The 21,604-nt window shown below is 49.4% G+C and overlaps 1 long non-coding RNA gene across 1 annotated transcript; it reads right to left on the reverse strand.

Annotated features, from left to right (window-relative positions):
* Positions 1-3,056: 3,056 nt before the first annotated feature.
* Positions 3,057-20,446, reverse strand: LOC114805758. Its single transcript, XR_003753781.2, has 3 exons — positions 20,314-20,446; positions 6,032-6,145; positions 3,057-3,143 (listed from the first exon to the last, which is right to left on the reverse strand). It is a non-coding gene; the product is annotated as an uncharacterized LOC114805758 (long non-coding RNA).
* Positions 20,447-21,604: the final 1,158 nt, after the last annotated feature.

The following is a 21,604-nucleotide window of genomic DNA, read 5'->3' on the forward strand; positions in this document are numbered from 1 at the left end:
TTCAGCGCTCCCTAGGTGCAGAGCACTGCTCTAAGCGCTGGGAGAGATGCAGGGTCATAATGATAAGGGTGCTATTTGTTCAGCGCTGGGGGAGATATAGGGTCATAATGATAATGGTGCTATTTGTTCAGCGCTTCCTAGGTGCAGAGCACTGCTCTAAGCGCTGCGAGAGATGCAGGGTCATAATGATAAGGGTGCTATTTGTTCAGCGCTGGGGGAGATACAGGGTCATAATGATAATGGTGCTATTTGTTCAGCGCTTCCTAGGTGCAGAGCACTGCTCTAAGCGCTGCGAGAGATGCAGGGTCATAATGATAAGGGTGCTATTTGTTCAGCGCTTCCTAGGTGCAGAGCACTGCTCTAAGCGCTGGGAGAGATGCAGGGTCATAATGATAATGGTGATATTCGTTAAGCGCTGGGGGAGATACAGGGTCATAATGATAATGGTGCTACTTGTTCAGCGCTCCCTAGGTGCAGAGCACTGTTCTAAGCGCTGGGGGAGATACAGGGTCATAATCATAATGTTAACAATAGCTTAGTACAGTGCTCTGCACATAGTAAGCTCTCAATAAATACTATTGAATGAACGAATGAAAAGATAATAGCCATAATATTCATTTAATGCTATTTATTGAGCGCTTACTATGTGCAGAGCACGATACTAAGCGCTTCGAATGGGCCACACATAGAGACCATCCCTGCCCAACAAGCGCTCAGTACAGTGCTCTGCACATAATAAGCGCTCAATACCTCGAAATGAACAACGGGCTCACCGTCTAAAAGGTCTCAAAACAAGTAGTCAATACCATCAAGGTAATAGTGATAATGTTCATTCACTAGTATTTATTGAGGGCTTACTATGTGCAGAGCACGGTACTAAGCGCTTGGAATGGACAATTCGGCAATAGAGAGAGACAATCCTTGCCCAATGACGGGCTCACAGTCTAATCATGATGATATTTGTTAAGTGCTTACTATGTGCCAAGCACTGTTCTAATCGCTGGGGAGGGGTGATACAAGGTGATCAGGGGGTCACACGGGGGGGCTCACAGTTTTCAATCCCCATTTTACAGATGTGGTAACTGAGGCACAGAGAAGTTAAGTGACTTGCCCAAAGTCACACAGCTGGCAAGCGGCGGAGCCGGCATTAGAACCCATGACCTCTGACTCTCAAGCCCGGGCTCTTTCCACTTAGAGCCATCCTGCTTCTCTAGAATCACAGATATCTACACGTCATTAATGAAATAGCGTAATAAATAATAGATGCAAATAGGCCCAAGTGCTGTGGGGAGGAGACGGGAGTAGAGCAGAGGGAGGGAGTAGGGGGAATGGGGAGGGGAGGAGGAGCGGAGGGAAAGGGAGGGCTCAGTCTGGGAAGGCCTCCTGGAGGTGGTGAGCTCCCAGTAGGGCTCGGAAGAGGGGAAGAGAGTTAGTTTGATGGATGTGAGGAGGTAGGGCATTCCAGGTCAGTGGTAGGACGTGGGGCCGGGCTTTCACCCGGGCTCCCTCAAAGGATAATAATCATCACGGTATTTGTTGAGCGCTTACTGTGTGCCAGGCACTGTACTAAGCGCTGGGGTGCATACAGGCAAAACAGGTTGGACCCAATCAGAGGATCTGCTGAGAGTCCCCGCGGATCCGGAGATGTCGCGGGAGAGAAGTGCGTTCATTCACCCAGCCGCTCAGTCGTATCTATTGAGCGCTTACTGTGTGCACAGCACTGTACTAAGCGCTTGAGCGAGCACACTCTAACGATAAACAGACGCTCGGTACAGTGCTCTGCACACAGTAAGCGCTCATTAAATGCGACTGAACGAATAAACAGGCACGTTCCCCGCCCAGACCGAGCTCACAGTCTAAAGGGGGAGACAGATATTAATAGAAATAAATGAATTAGAGATAAAGGTACATAAGTACTGCGGGGCTGGGGAGTGTTTGTGCGTGGGTGGGGTGTGTTTGTGTGTAAGGGTGTACGAGGGCAAATTCTGCAACCTTTCCCCTTCGCCCCGTGGTGGGAACGAAGAACGTTTTATGTGGCTCGGGGGCTGTGGACGCTTCTGCCTCTTTTCTCTCCCCGGCAAGGACTCTTTCGACCCATGAGCTCCCGAGAGGAGAAGGAGAAGAGGAGGAGGAGGAGGAGGAGGAGGAGGAGGAGGAGGAGGAGGAGGAGGAGAAGAGGAGGAGGAGGAGAAAGAGAAGAGGAGGAGGGGGAGGAGGAGGAAGAGAGGAAGAAGAGGGAGGAGGAGGAGGGGAGGAGGAGGAGGAGGAGAAGGAGGAAGGAGGCGGAGGAGGAGGAGAGGAGAAGAGGAGGAGGAGAAGGAGGAGAGGGGGAGGAGAAAAGGAGGAGGAGGAGGGAGAAGAGGAAGAGAAAGGGGAGAAGAGGAGGAGGAGGAGGGAGAGAGGAGGAGAAGGGGGAGGAGAGGAGGAGGAGGAGCGGAGGAGGAGAGGAGGAGGAGAAGGAGGAGGAGAAGGAGAGGAGGAGGAGCAGAAGGAGGAGGAGAGGAGGAGAAGGAGGCGAGGAGGAGGAGGAGGAGAGGAGGAGAAGGAGGCGAGGAGGAGGAGGAGGAGAGGAGGAGAAGGAGGAGAGGAGGAGGAAGAGGAGGAGGAGCAGGAGGAGCAGGAGGAGGAGAAGGAGGGGCGCCCGCAAATTGGGCTTGATTCAGAGCTGTCAAGCGGTGACAACTTGAACGAGTGAGATGTCAAACAAAGTAAGATGGATGTCTCCGACTCCAGAGTCTCCACGACAAGCAGCCAAGCTCTTCACAGGCCACTGCGCTCTGCAACCCGCCTCTGCAATCCACACGACGCCAAGGATGCTCCCTCTCTGCGGCCGCGGATCCGAGGGGAAAGATTAGAGACGCCCCCAATCCTCGCCCCTTCGCTGTACATCCCTGGGCAACCCCCTGCAGCAGAAACCAGAGACCTGTGCAGGATGGATGCCTTAGGGCCGGCACACTGACCGCGGCCCTACGAAAAAAAAAAAAAGGTCTAACGAATGGGTCGGCGGTACCTGAGCAGATCACACACCTACCTTACGGCTGTGGTTTGTGTCTTCCACGGGCTCTTTAGCACTTAGGATACAGAGTGGGATGAAGCCTCAGTTTTCTCCATGCCGTTTTGTCCTCGTTGCACGAGTTTCGTGCCTTTTAAAAGTCAGCGAGAATAGACTTTTGAATAAACAAAAAGCAGGCTACTTAGTAAAAGCCCATGCATTTTCAGGACGAGATCGGAATTATTATTGATGATCATTATTAATAATATTTCAATCAGTCGATGGAATGCGGAAGCTGTCCTTTGTTTTCGTTTTACTCGCTACCGTCTAATATAGTCTGAAAGGTAGTCACCGACGATTTCTTCTCCCATCGGGAGTCAAGGGGTTTAACAAACCTCTTACGAGAGCGCAGAACTCTTCTACTCTAGGGTCACCGGGAGGGCGGCTTGGGGTTTGAGTTCACCATATTCGTTTCAAGGGCTCAATCTCTCTTGCAGTAGGTGTGAGCTTCAATGTTTTCCTTTCTCATGGGCGTGGGATCAGTTTTGAACAATTAATTTGCAACCATTTAGGGCTAGCGTTTCTCTCTCTCTGCCTGACTCCATCTCTGCCTCTTTCTCCCCGCTCCCTCCCTCTCTTTTTCTGTCTCTCTCCTTTCTCTTCCTCCTTCAGTCTCTGTCAATTCCCTCCTGTTCCTCCTCCCTCTCCCCCACGACAGAGGTACACCAAGCCGGTTATCTCTGCCCGTCTCTCTCTCTGTCTCCCTTTGGCTCTCTGTTTCTCCCTCCCCTTTTCCGAGAAAGGGGGTGATGGGTGATGGGCAGCTGACCCGAACATCTTTGGTGGCTGAGATACAAGGACTGGATCCCTTTGGGGGAAGAGGGAAATGGAAAGTACCGCCACTTGCCAGGTGCGAGGCAAAGTCGGCGCCGAAAAACGGAGGTTTGCAAATAATAATAATAATGATGGCATTTGTTAAGCGCTTACTATGTGTCAAGCACTGTTCTAAGCGCTGGGGGGGGGGGGGTACAAGGTAATCAGGTTGTCCCACATGGGGCTCACAGTCTTCATCCCCAAATTACAGATGAGGTCACTGAGGCACAGAGAAGTGATTTGCCCAAAGTCACACAACTGACAAGTGGTGGAGCCGGGATTAGAACCTATGACCTCTGACTCCCAAGCCCGTGCTCTTGAAGGAAAAGGCGAGCAGCACAACGAAGCTCTGTCCCCCCACCACTGACCGCCCCCTTGGAAACAACGCTGGGGTCAAACAGACACCCTCGGGGCAGGTGATGGTGGCGGGAGACGGGCTCTCTCTGGGTTCAGAGGACAACGCCGTCCGGGACGAAATCTTGGTCGTTTGGGGGTGGACAGAACAAAGGGACGAAAAGCAGGGTCGTTTGGGGGCTCCGGGGCTGGAACGGGGGCCGTGCGTGGGGAGGGGAGAGGCTGGTTTTTTCTCTTTCATTTCTCATCACAGCAGGGTTGTTCTTTGACTTCCTCTGCGGTTGGACGCCTAGTAGCCATCGAGCCTGCCGCCCCGCCGGACTCCAGCCCCGGGACCAGCCCCTGAGCGAAAGCCCTGTGCTACAAACGGGGGGACAACCGAGCAGCTCCAGAACCAGGGCGGGGAACCGAGCATCTCCAATAACCGGGAGGGAACCGAGCATTTCCAGAACCTGGAGGGAACCGAGCATCCCCAGAACCAGGGAGGGAACCGAGCATCTCCAGAACCAGAGAGGGAACCAAGCATCTCCAAAAGCCGAGAGGGAACCGAACATCTCCAGAACCAGGGAGGGAACTGAGCATCTCCAGAATCAGGGAGGGAACCGAGCATCTCTAGAATCAGGGAGGGAATCGAACATCTCCAGAAGCCGGGTGGGAACCGAGCATCTCCAGAACCAGGGAGGGAACCGAGCGTCTCCAAAATCAGGGAGGGAACCAAGCATCTTCAGAACGGCTCTGCAGTAACCTTTGAGGCCGAACCTCCAAGCACGGCTTGTCCCTTGGGATACAGGAAAAGCCAATCGCTTTGTACCGAACCAGGAAGCTCGGGGGTGAAATAAACTCCTCTGGGGGTACGGGTGCCCCCTTCTTGGGGAGTGGGAGGGATAGGAGATTCACCATCCGCCGCTCCCCACTCCAGCTGAGGCTGATGCCGAGAGCCAGGAACTCAACCCGGGGGCATTAGGTGAACGGATCCTTCGATGGGAACGGAGCGTGTCGGGGAGGAGCGGGGAGGGCAGGGTCAGGGCAGGGAGGGGTTTCGGCGGGCTTTCCTGCCCGTGGCCCCAATTTCCCGCCTGCCACCCTCTCTCCCTGCAGAAGTCACTTGTGCCGGGCTTAATCGGAAGTGAACCAGGTGGCAGGGCTCAAGCGGGTACCTGGTTTTACATTTTCAATTGGCAATGACTTTGAATGTGAGGCCGTCTTATTGTCATTTTCCCAGTGGCACTGGGGGATTTCCACTGCCCCATCCACAGATCCCGGGGCCTTGCACTGACAGATCCACTAATGTCAGGGCTCCGCGCTGCTCTGTCCACAGTTGCCAGGGATCTGCACCGCCCTGTCCACAGTTGCCAGGGCAACACACTGCCCGGGCCACAGATGTCAGGGCTCTGCACTGCCCGGTCCACAAGTTGCCAGGGCTCCGCACTGCCCGGGTCCACAGTTGCCGGGCCTTTCAATGCTCTGTCAAGTCATGGCGCAAATGAAACCCTGACGATAACCCACTTCCCGGGTCCCATTGAAAGGTCGATCTTAAATAAGAACTAGAAATGGCAGCTCTGATTTGGAGCATTATGAACCCCAGGGAAAGGGCTCAAGATTGGGGGCTAGGAGAAGGAGGAGTAAGGCCTAGCCCTTTCTTCTCCATCCCATCTTTCCTTCACCCCGCCCCCCAACTCCCCAACAGGGAAAGTGTCTCCACGGAGCCAGGCTCAGTGCTACCCCTCCCTCTCCGGTACTACTCACCCCCAGCCCCCTCTCCCCAACCTCCCCCCATCCCTTCCTCCTCCCCCATCTCCTCTTCTTCCTCACCCGGTCCCCGGCAGAGAAGCAGGAACGGTCCTGCAGGAAGCGCGGGACTCGCCGAAGTTCAGATCATCTCCTGTTTTTGATGGGCTCCAACTCGGACTAAATGAGCGGATATGCCTGCGAGATTGGGCCGAAAATAGAAGCGGCTTTAGTATTTTAGGATACAGCAGAAATCCTTATTTCTTCCGGAGAAAAACTTTATAATGACTCCTAGCACTTCCCCTTTCAATATTTGTGCAACTTTATCTCCCCCAGCAAGTTGCTCGGGTGACGCAAATCCGCCCCTGTGTGTTACAACTACCAAAATAAATGCGCGGAAATCAATTCCCTTCTAGCAATGAAAACATAAATATACAGCTGTGACTTTCGCCTTTAATCTCGCCTTTCCGAGCGGAGGACAGATGAACTGACGGGGAGTTTTTCAGCCGGGCGAAGGTGGCGGGCGGGGAGACGAGGCCGGGAACAATGGTGGGGGAGGAGCGGGTGGCCTAACCCCGGGCCCGGGGCCTCCCTCTAGCCCCGATGGCCTTTGCTTACCTACCTATCGGTCAGTCAATCAATCCCATTTGAGAAACAGCGTGACCCAGTGGAAAGAGCGCGGGTCTGGGAATCAGGGGCCTTGGGTCCAAATCCCCCCTCCAGAACTTGCCCGCGGTGAGTGACCTTGGGCCAGTCACTTAACTTCCCTGGGCCTCAGTTTCCTCACCTGTAAAATGGAGATTCGACACCAGTTCTCCCTCCTATTTGGACGGTGAGTCCCCTGTGGGACAGAGACTGTGATTAACCTGATTAGGCGGTATCTACCCCACAGCTCGGTCAGCTGTTTAGCACACAGTAAGCACCTAACACGTAGCACGATCATCATTACTGTTATCAAAACGAAACGAGGCCATTTGATTGTACAGTAAATTCATGCTCTATACCCCTTCCCGACTCCCAACCTCCCCAACTAACTTTGCCGGGATTTTCAAAGTCTGCGTCTACATAAGTAAAAATGAAGTGGGAGTGGAGGTCAACATCTTACCAAAAAGCTGGGTTTCTTTTTTTCCTGACTCATCAATCGATCAGTGGTATTTATTGAGTGCTTACTGTGTGCAGAGTCCTGTTCTAAGAGTTTGGGAGAGTACAATTTAACAGAGTTGGTAGTCACGTTCCCTGCCCTGCCCTTACAGCCCAGCTGACAAGCGGCGGAGCAGAAATTAGAACCCACGACCTCTGACTCCCAAACCCGTGCTCTTTCCCACTAAGCCACGCTGCTTCTCCAGCCAAGCTGCTTGTAACATACTCTCCCAAGCGCTTAGTACAGTGATATGACCACAGTAAAAGCTTAATAAAATTCGACTGATTGATTAGTACAGTGCTCAGCAGTAGCCACTCAATAAAGTACTCTCGATTGCTTGGTGAATTGATTGAAGGTGAGGAGAGGTGGCCATGGGGATAAGGTTGTGGGACAAAAAGGGAAACTGAGGAAAATGTTGAAAGTGGGAGTCTGAAACGCAGTCGGAAAGTAGGAGCAGGCCGGTTGGAATGAGGTTGGCTTGCACCGTCGTTAAATTACCATTAGGGGGCGGCTTATCCAATTCAGCAAGAGCGAGGAGCCCCAAGCCGGGAAAGTTTGTTCTCTGGCGACACCTACTGGATCATTTCTAAAACAGCAGCAGGCGACGACGTACCATGCCAGGAATTCGATGTGATGTAAGTAGCGCTTCCTTTTACTCAAACGCAGGGTTTCCTAAAATTGGCTTTGACCAGCAGCTGTTTCCTCAGCGGACAACATGGAAAGAGCCTTTTTTTACGGGCTTAAAGAGACCAGACAGAGCAAGTCGGTTTCCATGTCTCTCCCTGGAAGGCCAGACGCCCACAGTCACCTGTCAGAAGAGGACTCTCCCCAGTCCGGTTGGAATGTGCATCAAGGCGAGGGCTGCAGAGCTGAGCTCCTTCCCCCTACTCCAGCTCCTCACCCTCTCTTTCTCTGCTAAGGGAGAAAGATGCTCGCTCTCTCCCGTCCCTTACAAACTCCTAAACGGGGTAGCCAGAATGGTCCATGCCACTGCGTGGGATTGACCAGTCTAAAGGCCGCACATGGAGCCTGGAGAGGGGGCCGAGTGGAGGGGCTTGAGGACCGCCCTAACTGGGAGTGAAGATAAAAGGACCTGGAAGGAGGGAGGAAAAAAGGAAGAGAGGGAAGGGGGGAAGGAAAGAGGAATAGGATGGATGGAAGGGAGGGAGGAAAGGAAGAGAGGGAGGGAAGGGGGCAGATGGACTCTGATAACTGCTGCATCCTCCACCGGCAGCACTTGTAAACAGGAACCCAGGAAATAGAGAGAAATAGGCCCATCTCTTTTCTAGTTGAAACTTTTCGATCAGAAAAAACATCTTCCACCCATCATCACGTTCACCTCTGCCACCACCAACATCATCATCATTATCATTATCATCAATCACAGTCATTGAGCACCTACTGTGGGCAGAACGCTGTACTAAGTGCTCGGGAGAGTACAGATTCTTGCGCTGAAGGAATTTACAGTTTGCGCAGGAGACAGACACTTAAATGGCTCCCACACACATCCACAGCGTGAGGCCTCCACCAAACCCCGGAAAGACTAGTGGCTCTGGTTGTGCACTGACCTCTGAGCCCTGAAAAGTCTGAAATTCTGCTCCTCCTAGCCACAGACCACTAGTGATTTTGTTTTTATTCCGTGTATTTGTCTGTGTTGTGTTTCAATGTTTCATCATTCTTGTTGTGCATGTCTTCAGACCCTTCTCCTTATCACTTTCTCCCCACTTATACTCTTAAATTATGAATCCCCTGAGGGATTCCACCTGTGTATTTTCTCCAAACACTTATTCTGCACATAATAAGCACTTAACACCTACATACTAGTACTATTAGATTACAGATAAGGGGAGTAATAGGATATATTTGGTATGCACATAAACGCGTTTAGGTGGCAGGGTCCTGTCACTGACTTAAAAAATGTCTTTGAGCATGTATATTGCCATATAACCTTGCTCTTCTCCCACACCCAAAATATGAACGCTTGTAAGACCTCTGGCATCTAGAAGGGATTTTAACCTCAAAACTCATCTACACTTCAAAAAGTCACTTATTCCCTCTCCTTCTCTCTCCCTCCTCCTTCCCTCCCTCCTCCTCCATTAGACAGGACTCGGTTTTATTCCCTGGGTGTTCTCTAGGGATGTTCACATTCAAGGGAAATAGTTTGTGTCACCGACCTTTTAAAAATTAAGTTTGGAATAATTAACATCACATCTTATTTAGTTTCCATTAGCAGATTGCTCCCCTCCCTAGCTGGGAAAGAAGTGAATTTCACTTCACTCTCAAAATATCCCTCTCCGTGATCAGAAATCCTTGCTCTCCCTTTCTACCTCCATCCCACAGGGCCTTCTACACCCACTCACCAGACCGATCAGCTTGAAAAAAAAAATGGTGTGGTCCACTGGGAAGAGCACAAGAGTTCAAGTCAGGAGGTTCCTCCGCTTGTCTGCCGTGTGACCTTAGGTAGGTCACATAACTACTCTGTGCCTTAATTTCCTTCATCTGTAAAATGGAGATTAAACCTTCCCCTTTAACACTGTGAGCCCTATGAGGGACCGGGATTGTGCCTGAGTTGATTGTATTGTAGCTACTTCAGTGTTTAGTATATGATTAAGTGCTTAACAAATACCACAGTTAGCTCTGAAAGATAGGACAAAACCTGGGAGCAGGGGTGGGCCCCCCTGAGGTGGGACTTTGGTGCTGGGGCTTCTTCAGGGTTCTAATGTCTCCACTACGATTACTTAAAGATAGGCTGCTGATCTCGACAGCAAAGTCATAGCCACCCCTCCCTGTCTGCTCCCTACCTCTCTCTTCCAGTTTGTTTGAAGAGCTTTAGGCCAGAGAGGCCAGTGCCAATTCCCTCCTTTCTCAATCAGCATAATATTAATGATAACAATAATAATTGTGGAATTTGTTAAGCGCTTACTATGTGCCAGGCACTATACTAAACGCTGAGGTGGATACGACACGGTTTCTCTCCCACGTGGGGCTCATAGTCTCAATCCCTATTTTACAGATGAGGTCACTGGGGCCCAGAGAAGTGAAGTTAGTTGTCGAAGCTCACGCAGTAGACAAGAGGTGGAGACGGGATTAGAAGCCCAGGTTTTGACTCCCAGGCCTGTGCTTTATCCACTACACCATGTTGTTTCTCTATCTGATGGCGTGTGAACACACACACACCCTAACACTTGCAAGGAGGTGAGTAAGAGAAGCCGGGAGCCCTTCAAGCATCTCACCCGTATCCAAGGACAATACTGCACCTATCCCTGGGCCCAGACGCCAAAATCTGAGTGGTCCTCTGGCTTCCGAGCAACTGGGGAGATCTTCTGCACACTTTGACCTTGGGTAGCCCCGGGACGACTTCAGGACCAACTGGTAGCAGGGAAGTTTTATGATCTAATAAATAAACCCTGCAGATTGCGTAACTTTCTCCGGGGTGATCCCCCGGTGCAGTTGAGCTCAGATTAAGCTCAGCGCAGCCATTTGCCACCTCGTTCTCAGTTCCACGGGCTGCACTTCACATTTCCTTTTAGAAAAGCCCAAGGGTCCATTTAACAATAGCCCACTTCCCGGCAAAATAATAAATGCGGGACCCTTTCTCCCCACGTCAGTTTGCTCTGTTTAAACCCCTTCCACTCCTGGGTAAACTGTGGTCGGCTTCTGGGGTCCAAGTCAGAGGCGCATCTGGTGCCTCCGAGTGCCCGAAGAAACATGCTGCACCTCTGGCATCCAAACGCTCCCTGACCATGGGTAGGTGGATCTGGCCAGAGGCTGGGCCCTGAGGGGGTCCCGTAGAATGGAGGAGATTTTTGGCCACACCAGCATTTTTGGCCCCTGCAGCTGAGGATGCTGAGAGGCTATGTCTGCCCTGGGACTGGAAGGGCAGGAGACAGTGGTGGATTGCGAGGAGGTTCGACTGTTTCTTGTTGTTGTTGTTGTTGTTGAACTATTGTACTCTCCCAAGCACTCAGTACAGTGCTTTGCACAAGGTAAGCACTCAATAAATGTGACTGAATGAATGAATGATCAACCGGACCACCTTTGATGCAAGTCCTGGATGGACAAGCTGCACAAAGTGACTTCAGACTCACTTGAATTGAACCTGGTGGTTTTTGGCTCGCGGCAAATCCCTGGGGGTAACTCCTGGGGTGGCGAGGTGGGAAGGAAGATATCTTAGGACTTCTCAACCAGATGGGGTGGGGCCAGTGGGTCTCGGAACTGTGGGATCCTCTGGGGTCCTCACTAATTGTGTGGCCTAAAGGATCACTGGTTAAGGGGCTAGGTGGGAGACTAGGATGAAGATGGTGATGATGTAATCCCATCTGTGTTGACAATAAGGATGCTGGCAATCCGGTGGTACTGTCAGCACCAGCATTTAAATCATGCTGTCAGTTCTCCGTTGACTCACCTGGGCCTTGGGCACTGGGTCAGATGATGGGCATCTATTGTCCAGGTACATACTTAGCCTGGTGAGCATCACAGCTAAGGAAAAAATTGAGGTTCTCTCGGAACCCCAGCCATCAAAAGAAGCCCCACCACCAAGATGGAAACCTCCCCCAGGCCCCCCACCCCCACCAAGACAAATCTTCAAATCCTCACAGTCTGCTCCTCTTCTCTCAAGGCACGAGGCAAGAATCTACCTTTGGAGGGGGGTGGCCTACAGGCCCTCACTGTTCCATGATTGGCCACACCAGCTCTATACGGCCAAATAAGGCTCTATTATGCTGCTCTTCTCTGGCTAGAGAGACTTTTGGTTTGTTACGAAAGGGCTCTCATTGGACCTTGGCTACTGATTACCTCTGGATACTCCAAGGGCACCTTACCCTTGCAACTCCTAACTAAATAGATGATAGCACTTGGGGCTTGAGGCCTAGGTCACATGATCGAATCCTAAGGGGGCCACCATCTTGCTTCCCTTGGTGATCCATCTGTAAAGCAGTTGAGGGAGTTGAGGGAGTGGTTTACCAGAGACAGACAAGTCCCCTTTTGAATTTCACCTCCAAGGAATCAAACCTCATCTTTCTTCCGATATAGACTATTCACCTTTTCATTTTAAAATGTCAAGGGAAATTTTAGGGTCAGCAGCCTGAGCCCCCACCAGCACAACTATATTAGCAGAAGGGATTCAGGGCAGAACAAGATATTGCCCATGGACTAAGAAGTCAACTTTTCATTATGAGGGTGGGCAATGGGGCTTTAAGGCGGGGAGAGCCTGCAGGAAGGGGCTTGGGAGCTGCAACAAGGCTTCAAGAAGCTAATGGGTCCAGAAAACCTGCTTTGGGGTCTTCTCAATTCCATTTCAGTCAATCAGTGGTATGCATTCTTTGAGTGCTTCCTCTGTGCAGGACACTGTGCTAAGCACAGAGCTCCTAGTGGACACCAGCCCTGCTCAAATAGTGTAAGAGAAGTGGAGTGAGCCAAGCGGGGAGTCCAACCCAGAACGCTGTGGGTGAAAACAACAACTCCTGCCACAGAGCTAGCCACCCTGGGTCAAGGGTCCCTGCTGGCCCTGCAGAACTGGCTGCCCTGGAACAAGCATTCATGCTGGTCCCATAGAGCTGGCCCCCAAACCCCTGGATCATCTCCCAACCCCGCCCAGAGCCCAGGACCTCAGACTCATCCAGAGAGTCTCCTGAGTTGGGGCAACGCCTGCAACTCAATCTGCTCCCGTTCTCGAGCTGACCCTGATGAATTGGCCAAACTAGCGTTTCTCCTCTGGGTGCCCCCAGCCATTTGATTCTTATTTCTCATCCTGTTTCAAGAGCTCTGGAACAATGCCCACAGGCAGAAAAATGCCCCCAGCATCGGCACTTGGGTGTTCCCAGAGTTTGGGCCCTTTTTATAAATCACATCTTCACTAATCTCCTTAAATGGAGCATTATTTCCTGTCCGCGGCTCCTGGCGCAGAGCATTTGAGAAACTGCTCCCCAATGCTAATGGGAATGACACCAAAGCATGATTGATATCAATAGGACACAGGCGGTTGCTTAATATACTGGGGCCCAGATGGAGCGGTTCGCTCTCCTCTCTCCAGTTCAGCTACCCTTCAAGCCGAGAAACGAACCAGCCCTTCTCCACGGGCCTCCACATGAAGAATTGGGCGGTTCTGTCCACCGCTCAGAGGCCTATTTTTACACCTTCTGTTTGTCCCCAGTCTGACGTGGTTAATCACAGCCCTCCAAAGCCCCCATTGTTCAGGTCCTCCAGAAGAATGTTGTTATATTGACTGTTTGTGCGTCAGCCGAGCTCTCTCTGGAGTTGTTCGTGGATGAAATTAGATCATTTCCATTAGGAGACGCTGCATTATTACTCCCCCGTGCCAAATTGAAAAGTGAGCCAAGATGACTATTTCTGGCCATCCTCACCTCAGGAAGGAAAACCTTCTCAGCTTTAATGGGATCTTGCTATTGTTGGTTCCCTTCTGTTTGACACTGGGCCAGCCCGGGGTCGAAAATTGTTTAGAAAGCTGCATGAAATATAATAGAGTTCCAGCCATTTGCTGTAGCACATTCCAGCGCTGTGTTTATTTTGAAGAAAAAAAAAATATATTGTCCTTGGCAGAAAATAATGAAAAAAACAGTAACCCGAATCTCCAAACATATGCTTCTTGTTGCCGCTGTGTTTAAAAACTCCCTGCCAGTGTCAGAGAATTACATGCAGAAGTGATAAATCTCATGTAATATTTATAATGATCTTCATTCCGTGAACAGGCAGATTTTCAGCGGGGAGAAGTCTAGGACAGCTGAGAGACAGGCTATAGGGAAAGGTTCGGGAAGGAGAGAGTTGAGCTGAAAGGAAGGTGGCGGCTGAAGATGGTCCTCTCCCCTCCTCTAGATGTAAATCATCTGATCCCAGAAATAAAATTAACAATAATAATAATGAGGATTACATTTTTGAAGTGCTTACTACGTGTCAAACATTGTACTGAGCAATGGGGAAGATGCAAGATGATCAGGTCAGACCCAATCCCTGGCCCACATGAGGCTCAGAGTCAAGCGGAAGGGAGAACAGGTGTTTGATCCCCATTTAACAGAGGAGGCAACTAAGGCACAGTGACGTGATCTCCCCAAGGTCACACAGCAGGCAAGGGACAGAGCCAGAATTAGGAGTCAGGTCTGCTGACTCACAATCCTGTACTATTTCACTAGGGCTTGCTGTTCGTAAATCTGAGGCAGGCCTGCATTTCAGCAAACTCTCCACTCTCACCTCTCTGACACATAAAACCCCACCACACCAAGGCTAGAAGCATCTGCCTGTCCCTACCCTGCTATGACATCTAGTTATCACTCAATCAATCAATGATTTTCAACTGTTTGCTCTCTAGCGGTTTCTTCCCTACTGTTTTCCAAAATGCTCCTGTCTCCACTGTCCTAAAAAACCTCTCCCTTGACTCCACGGATCCTTCCAGCTATTGCCCCATCTCCCTCCTACCATTCCTCTCCAGACCTCTTGAGCGAGTTGTCTATACCCACTGTCTCCAGTTCCTCACCTCTAATTCTCTCCTTGACTCCCTCCAATCTGGCTTCCATCCCCTTCACTCCACAGAAGCCACCTTCTCAAAGGTCACAAATGATCTCCTTCTTGCCAAATCCAATGGCCTCTTCTCCATCTTAATCCTCCTCGACTTTTCAGCTGCCTTCAAAACTAGTGACCACCCTCTTTTCCAGGAAACCTTATCCAACCTTGGCTTCACTGACCTTGTCTTCTCCCGGTTCTCCTCCTATCTCTCTGACCACTCATTTGCAGTATCTTTCACAAGCTCCTCCTCTGCCTCCCCCCCCCCCACAACTGTGGGGGTCCCTCAAGGTTTAATTCTGGGTCCCCTTCTATTCTCCATCTACACCCACTCCCTTAGAGAACTCATTTGCTTACAAGGTTTCAACCAGCATGCCTATGCAGTTGATTCCCAAATCTACATCTTCAGCTCTGAGATCCTCTGCAGTCTCGCAGTTCCTCTTGCCTTCAAGACATCCCTACTTGGTTGTCCTACCATCACCTCAAAGTTAACATGTCCAAAACAGGACTCCTTATCTTTCCACCCAAGTCCTATCCTCCTCCTGACTTTCCCATCACTACAGACAGCACCCCCATCCTTCCTGTCTCACAAGCAGGGAACCTCAGCATTATCCTCGACTCCTGTATCTCATTCAACCCTTATATTCAATCTGTCACTAAATCCTGTCAGTTCAACCTTCAAAACATCGCTAAAATCCATCCTTTCCTGTTCATCCCAACAGTACCATGTTAATCCAAGCACTTATCCTATCCTGTCTTGATTACTGTATCAGCCTCCTTGCTGACCTCCCTGCCTCATCTCTCCCCATTGCAGTCCATACTTCACTCTGCTGCTCAGATCCTTTTTCTACAAAAGCACTCAGGCCATGTTTCCCCACTCCCCAAGAACCTCCGGTCGTTGCCCATCCACTTTCTCATCAAACAGAAATTCCTTACCATCAGCTTTAAAGCAATCAATTACCTTGCCCCCTCCTACCTCACCTCACCTATTGTAACCCAGCGCACATACTTTGCTCCTCTAATACCAACCAGCGCACATACTTTGCTCTTCTAATACCAGCCTACCCACTGGTATCTTGATCTCAACTACCTCACTGCCAACCTCTCACCTACAACCCGCTATTGGCCTGGCACGCCCTCCCTCTTCATAGTCAACAGACAATTACTCTCTCCACCTTCCAAGTCTTATTGAAGGCATATCAGTCAATTGTATTCATCAGTCAGTTGTATTTATTGAGCACTTACTGTGTGCAGAACACTGTATTAAGCATTTGGGAGAGTACAATATAACAATAAACAGACATTCCCTGCCCACAACAAACTTACAGTCTAGAGGAGGAGCTTACAGTCTAGAGGAGGAGCTTACATCTCCTCCAAGAGGTCTTCTCTGATTTAAGCCCTCCCTCCTCAAGTCTTCCAGTGGGGTCTGGGCCTCCTTTGTATTGTATCTCTGCCCTGGCACCTCATTCCCTTAGCTCTGCATCCAGAAGCAGCAGCACTGGACACCATAAGCTCTTGGCGGGCAGGGCCCGGGCCTACTGACTCAACCGGGACTTCTGACTGCTATGTCCAGTGCTTTGCACAAAGCATAGGTGCTCAGTAAATACTACTGTTTGATTGGAGAGAGCATCTTCCAACCTACAGAGCATACCTCCAACCCCAAACACACTTCCTGGCAATGTCTAGCCTTCAAGCTTTCCTGGTTCCTCCATGCCCGTGGTGGCCCTGTGCCCAGTGGAGTAGGGGCAGCTTGTCCTTTCCCCAGGACCAATTCCCACTTGGGCTGAGCCACACACTAAATGAGTAGCATAGCTGTCTAACTTCTAGACTGTAAGCTTGTTGAGGGCAGAGAACGTGTCAACTAATCCTGCTATATTGTACTCTCCCAAGCACATAGTACAGTACTCTGCCCAGAGTGCTCAATAAATACAGTTGATTAATTGATTAACCTGCATTTCACCTCCTGCCCCATCCCCACCCCCAATAAGAGAAACCAATAAGTAGTGAAAGGGCCAAAATGCAGGGACCAGGAAGGAGAGAGGTTAGTGCTCCCAATAAGCTAAAAACTACAAAAATCAGGCTCTGAATAACAAAGACTTAAGGTTTTGAGGGTTGGTTTATAATAACAATATTAATTATGGCATTTGTTAAGCACTCACTATGTGCCAGGCACAGTACTTAATGCTGGGGTAGATACAAGCATCGGTTTTCTAGTCCTGGCACTGCTGCTAGTCTGCTGTGGGATCCTGGGCAAGTCACTTCACTTCTCTGTGCCTCAGTGACCTCATCTGTAAAATGGAGATTGAGACTGTGAGCCCACTGTGGGACAGGGGACTGTGTCCAACCACATTTGCTTTGTATCTAATCCAGTGCTTAGTACAGTGCCTAGCACATAGTAAGTGCTTAGCAAATGGAGCCTGATTTTTGTAGCGGACAAGCTTACATCTCCTCCAAGAGGTCTTCCCGGATTAAGCCCTCCCTCCTCAAATCTTCCAGCAGGTTCTGGGCCTCATTTGTATCGTACCTCTGCCCTGGAACCTGAGGGGTAAGGGAAGGAGCCCCCAGTCCTGATCCAGGAAGGAGACGTTAGCATTAAAAAAGCCTTTTGTGGGATATTCACAGAATCCTTGGGCCATTTTACCTAGCTCCCTGCATCCAGAAAGGGCCACGGCCCCACCCCAACACCATTTCTCCCACGTTTAAACACCTCCTCAGAGAGAGCACCGGCCCCTGCCCTGTGATGTCCAATAAGCCTTCCTGGAGGGAAAACTGTCCTCCAAAGAGCTAACCTAAATCCCGCAAGATGCAGGGCAAACCCATTTCCTTCCTAGGAGGAAATGGGGACCAGCTGGCCACCCTTCTCCCCAACAAACTCTTTCCACATTTGAACTCTGTTATTAAGGCCCCTCTCAGCCTTCACCTGATTTAGGTCCTGTCGGTAAAACACTGAGGAGGGGTAATTACACCACCGGGGCCTTCCAGGGTGGCCCTGAGAAATAACTCATAAAAACGACTGCAAAGTGCTATGTGAATGCCGGCAGAACAATGGCAAGCTGCTTTCATCAGCACCACATTTATTTTCAAGGAAAAGCAGCCTGGAGCTGAACTATAAAAAGAATCCTGAAGACACAATGTGTCTATCTCTCTATCTCTATCTATTTTCCTTATCACTACACTGCCCGTTTGTCATTTGCTCTTTTCTTCATGCTGTGTCATTTTCATTGTCTCGAGCTAAGAAGCGTTTTGATAAAAATCTGGCTTCTACTGGCATGAGGAAAATCGGCTGCTTGAGAAAGGAACCTGCCATTGTGATTTACTCACTTCAAAGCGCTCACAATATCTTTTTTCATTATTATTATTCTTTCAAAAGTCCTAACAATGTGTTTTTCGTCTGAGCCTTGTCTGTGGGAAAATTTATTTCTCATCACAGTGGGATGTGGCACGCTTGAACCCAAACAAAGAGAAGTGGTAAATATGTGGAAAGATTTTGTTTTCAATTCGGTATCCTCTAACAGCGACGTCTCTGGTCCTCTGGTGACCACAATGAGCTGCAGACTTCAGTTGGGAAAGAGACTCAAAATCCCATCTTTGAAAAAACTAGGGCCTTCCCGGACCAAAAAGGATGAGAAGCATTTTTTTTTCAGCGGTATTTGTAAAACACTTACTGTGTATCAAGCACTGCTCTAAGAGCTGGGGTAGAGATACGTTAATCAGCTCTAACATAGTCCTTGCCTACATAGGGCTGCCAGTCCAAGTACTGAATCCCTCTTTACAATTGAGGAAACAGACACAGAGAAGTTTAGTCACTAATCCAAGGGCACACAACAGGCAAGTAGTAGAGCTGGGGTTAGAACCCAGGTCCTCTGACTCCAAGGCCCATGATTTTCCCACTAGGCTGCTTCTGTCAATGGCAATGGCGGATGGAGTCAGGAAACCTGGGTTCTAGTCCCAGCACAGGCTCACTGACTGGGAAATCCCAGGAAAGACATTTAACATCTTTGGGTCTCCTCTGTAAATCAGGGAACCGAATCCCATCCCTCCTTCTCAGGGACACCGACAAGATGGACACATGCTATTCTCTGCGAAACTGCTCTAACCTCTTGGGAAGAAAGGAGATACGTAAATACAAGTGATTACTTAAACTGTGAGCCCCATGTGGGACAGGGACTGTGTCCAACCTGATTATCTTGTCTCTACTCCAGTACTTAGTCCGGGACTTGGCACAGAGAAAGCCCTTAACAAATACCACTATTATTATTATGCTCCACTAAACCAGAAAATTTTTTCCACACGGACACTTTTTTCTTCAAATCTGAGTCACTGGAATAGTGTAAACATTCCCAAATTGTTTGTGTATAGCAATCAGTGGCCCTGGGATTGGGAGAGAGAGGGTACAAGCCAAACAAGACAATAGGTGTGGGTACAGGTTTGGGGCCTGAAATGATTACCAGAGATGACTGAAGAACCCCATGAATATTCGTTCTCCAGAACTGAGCTGCATTTGGTCCCATCCCTAGGTCTGGTGGTGTGTTACCATACCGAGGCTGATTAGGCAGTGCTTTCGCTGGCTAAGGAACTGGAGCAGACTGATTGGATGGGACAGTGGGAGTTGGGGGTGAAGAGAGGGAAGCTCCCCAGTGGAACCATATTGCTTGGAATTATAGTCCTGCAGCCACTCTCCCTAAATTGTGTTCTTGGGTAGGTGCCTCACTTACAATTATTATTATTGTTATGGCTACTTTGATTATTTTATATTATTAATAATGGTATTTACTAAGTGTAATCAGAACCAGACATGATCCCTGTCCTGCACAGGACATAAAATATGAGGGAGGGAGAACAGGCATTTTACCTCCTCTTTTCAGATGAAGAAATGGAGACACAGAAAAGTTAAGTGACTTACTCAAGGACACACAGCGGGCTAGTGATAGAGCTGGAACCTGGGACTCCTGACTCAACCTGGTCCTAGGCTCTTTCTATTGGGCCATACTGTCTGAAGCTGGCCTCGCATAAATGGATGTAAAATTTTCCTACTTCAGTATATACTGCAAATGGAGTGCTATACAGGTCACCTACTGAAAACAGAAAGAGTCTGTTCATCACATCTCACCTTCCTCAGATACAATAGGTGAGGAGAATGGATGATGGCAGCCTACTCAAACATCTGCTACATGATGAGCTGAGATCTATGAGGGTAATGGCATTTGTTAAGCACTTACAATGTGTCAAGCACTGTACTACGCACTGGGGGTATGTACAAGTTTATTAGGTTGATCACAGTCCCTCGTCCCTCACGGAGCTCACAACACTGGGAGAACAGGTATTGAATCCCCATTTTACAGATGAGAAAACTGAGGCAAAGAGAAATGAAGTGACTTGGCCAACGTCACAAAGCAGGCTAAGGACAGAGCCAGGATTAGAACCCAGTTCCTCTGACTCTCAGGCCCTGGCTCTTTCCATTAGGCCACACTGTTTCTCTGTTGATAAGGTAACTGTAACAGGGTGGGCAAAAGAAATACTTTCAAGAAGCAAAACTTCAAATGTGTGGCAGAGCAGTGGATAGCAGGGAGACTGCAGAAGAAGATGTAATACATCATACCTGGGACCCTATTAGGGTCACAACTACCTAAAAGAGACTCACCTCCCATTACCTAGGTGGCATTTAAGACCAAAAGAGAATTCCTCAAAAAGTTTCCAGTTCCCTCCACCTTACCTTGTGGGTCTTGTTCAAGATATCCATATTCCAGGTCCTTGGCTGGTATTGTGCTCTATAACCCCCGCTGGTCATCCAGCAAAACACTGTCAAATTCAGGCATGTCTATGGAAGACTTGTTTTTGGAATTTTTTCCCCTGCAACAAAGCAAAAAGCTTTATGATTGATTTCAAGTAACTCCGCCAACTCTTCCAAACTTTTATCATCCTGTCATATTCATACTTGTTATATCCTTGTTCTTCCTCCTGCTCCCACTGTAAATCTTGTGTCTGCCTCCCCTCTAAGCTCCACGAAGGCAGAGAATGCACATTTTGCTTCTGTCATACTCTCCTAAATACTTAGCTCAAGGGGATACCACTGGCAAGAGACTGAGCTGGATCTAGAATCCAGGTCCTCTGATGCTCAGGCCCCTGCTCTTTTTCCTCTTGCATTTCCCTTGAGTTGCAGGGCTCCACACAGCCTCTTATTCCCTCATCATTTCTAAAATATCAAACAATAAGCTCCATCTGCTCCCCTCCAGGATCTTGCCACTCCCGAGTGGAGTGCAGCTCCACACCATGAAGCCCATGAAGGGAATCTTGTCAGCACAGGGTTTCCTGAGCCGTAGTTCACTTACAGAGTCTGACAGGCGCCAGTTGTGATTGACTGGAAAAAATAAGCATTAGGGATCTTGTATGATTGACAAAAAGGTTTTCATCTTGTCTGAAAGAGTACCACCAAGCTCCCACCCAAAATTTGCTGCTCTAGGTTCGGGCCTTTAAGGTCCAAGGAAATGCACCACTCAGGGTTTTTTTCTTGAGCTTGGCTGAAAGGGGAATTTTATGGTTCGTGGCTCAGAAAACATTCATCTTGTTTGCATAGCAGAGTTCTCACTAACATTAGGTTAGTGCTTAATGGGAGGTTTGGCCCATGTAGATTTAAATGAAAAGTCATATTTCTGACAGAAAATTTCCTTTCAAAACTGTACCTTGACTGTTTAGAGACAATGACTCTCTTCACATTTTCTCCTAGGCAGGACTCAGGCACCTCCCCAGAACTGGTGTCCCAGCTTAGGTGGGCACAGGCAGGCCAGACCATTCATTCATTCAATCAATCATATTCATAGAGCTCTTCTGTGTGCGAAGCGCTGTACTAAGCGCTTGGGAGAATACTATATAAAAACAGACACATTTCTGCCCACAATGAGTCTAGAGGGGACCAGAGCAATGGGAGTCCTAGAATTCACAAAGATGTCCTCTTAGTATGAGGAAGAATTGGATTGCAACTGTCCAGCCGAGGTTGGTCCAATTCT

The sequence above is a fragment of the Ornithorhynchus anatinus genome, chromosome 19, assembly GCF_004115215.2.
Source record: "Ornithorhynchus anatinus isolate Pmale09 chromosome 19, mOrnAna1.pri.v4, whole genome shotgun sequence".
Lineage (NCBI taxonomy): Eukaryota > Metazoa > Chordata > Mammalia > Monotremata > Ornithorhynchidae > Ornithorhynchus > Ornithorhynchus anatinus.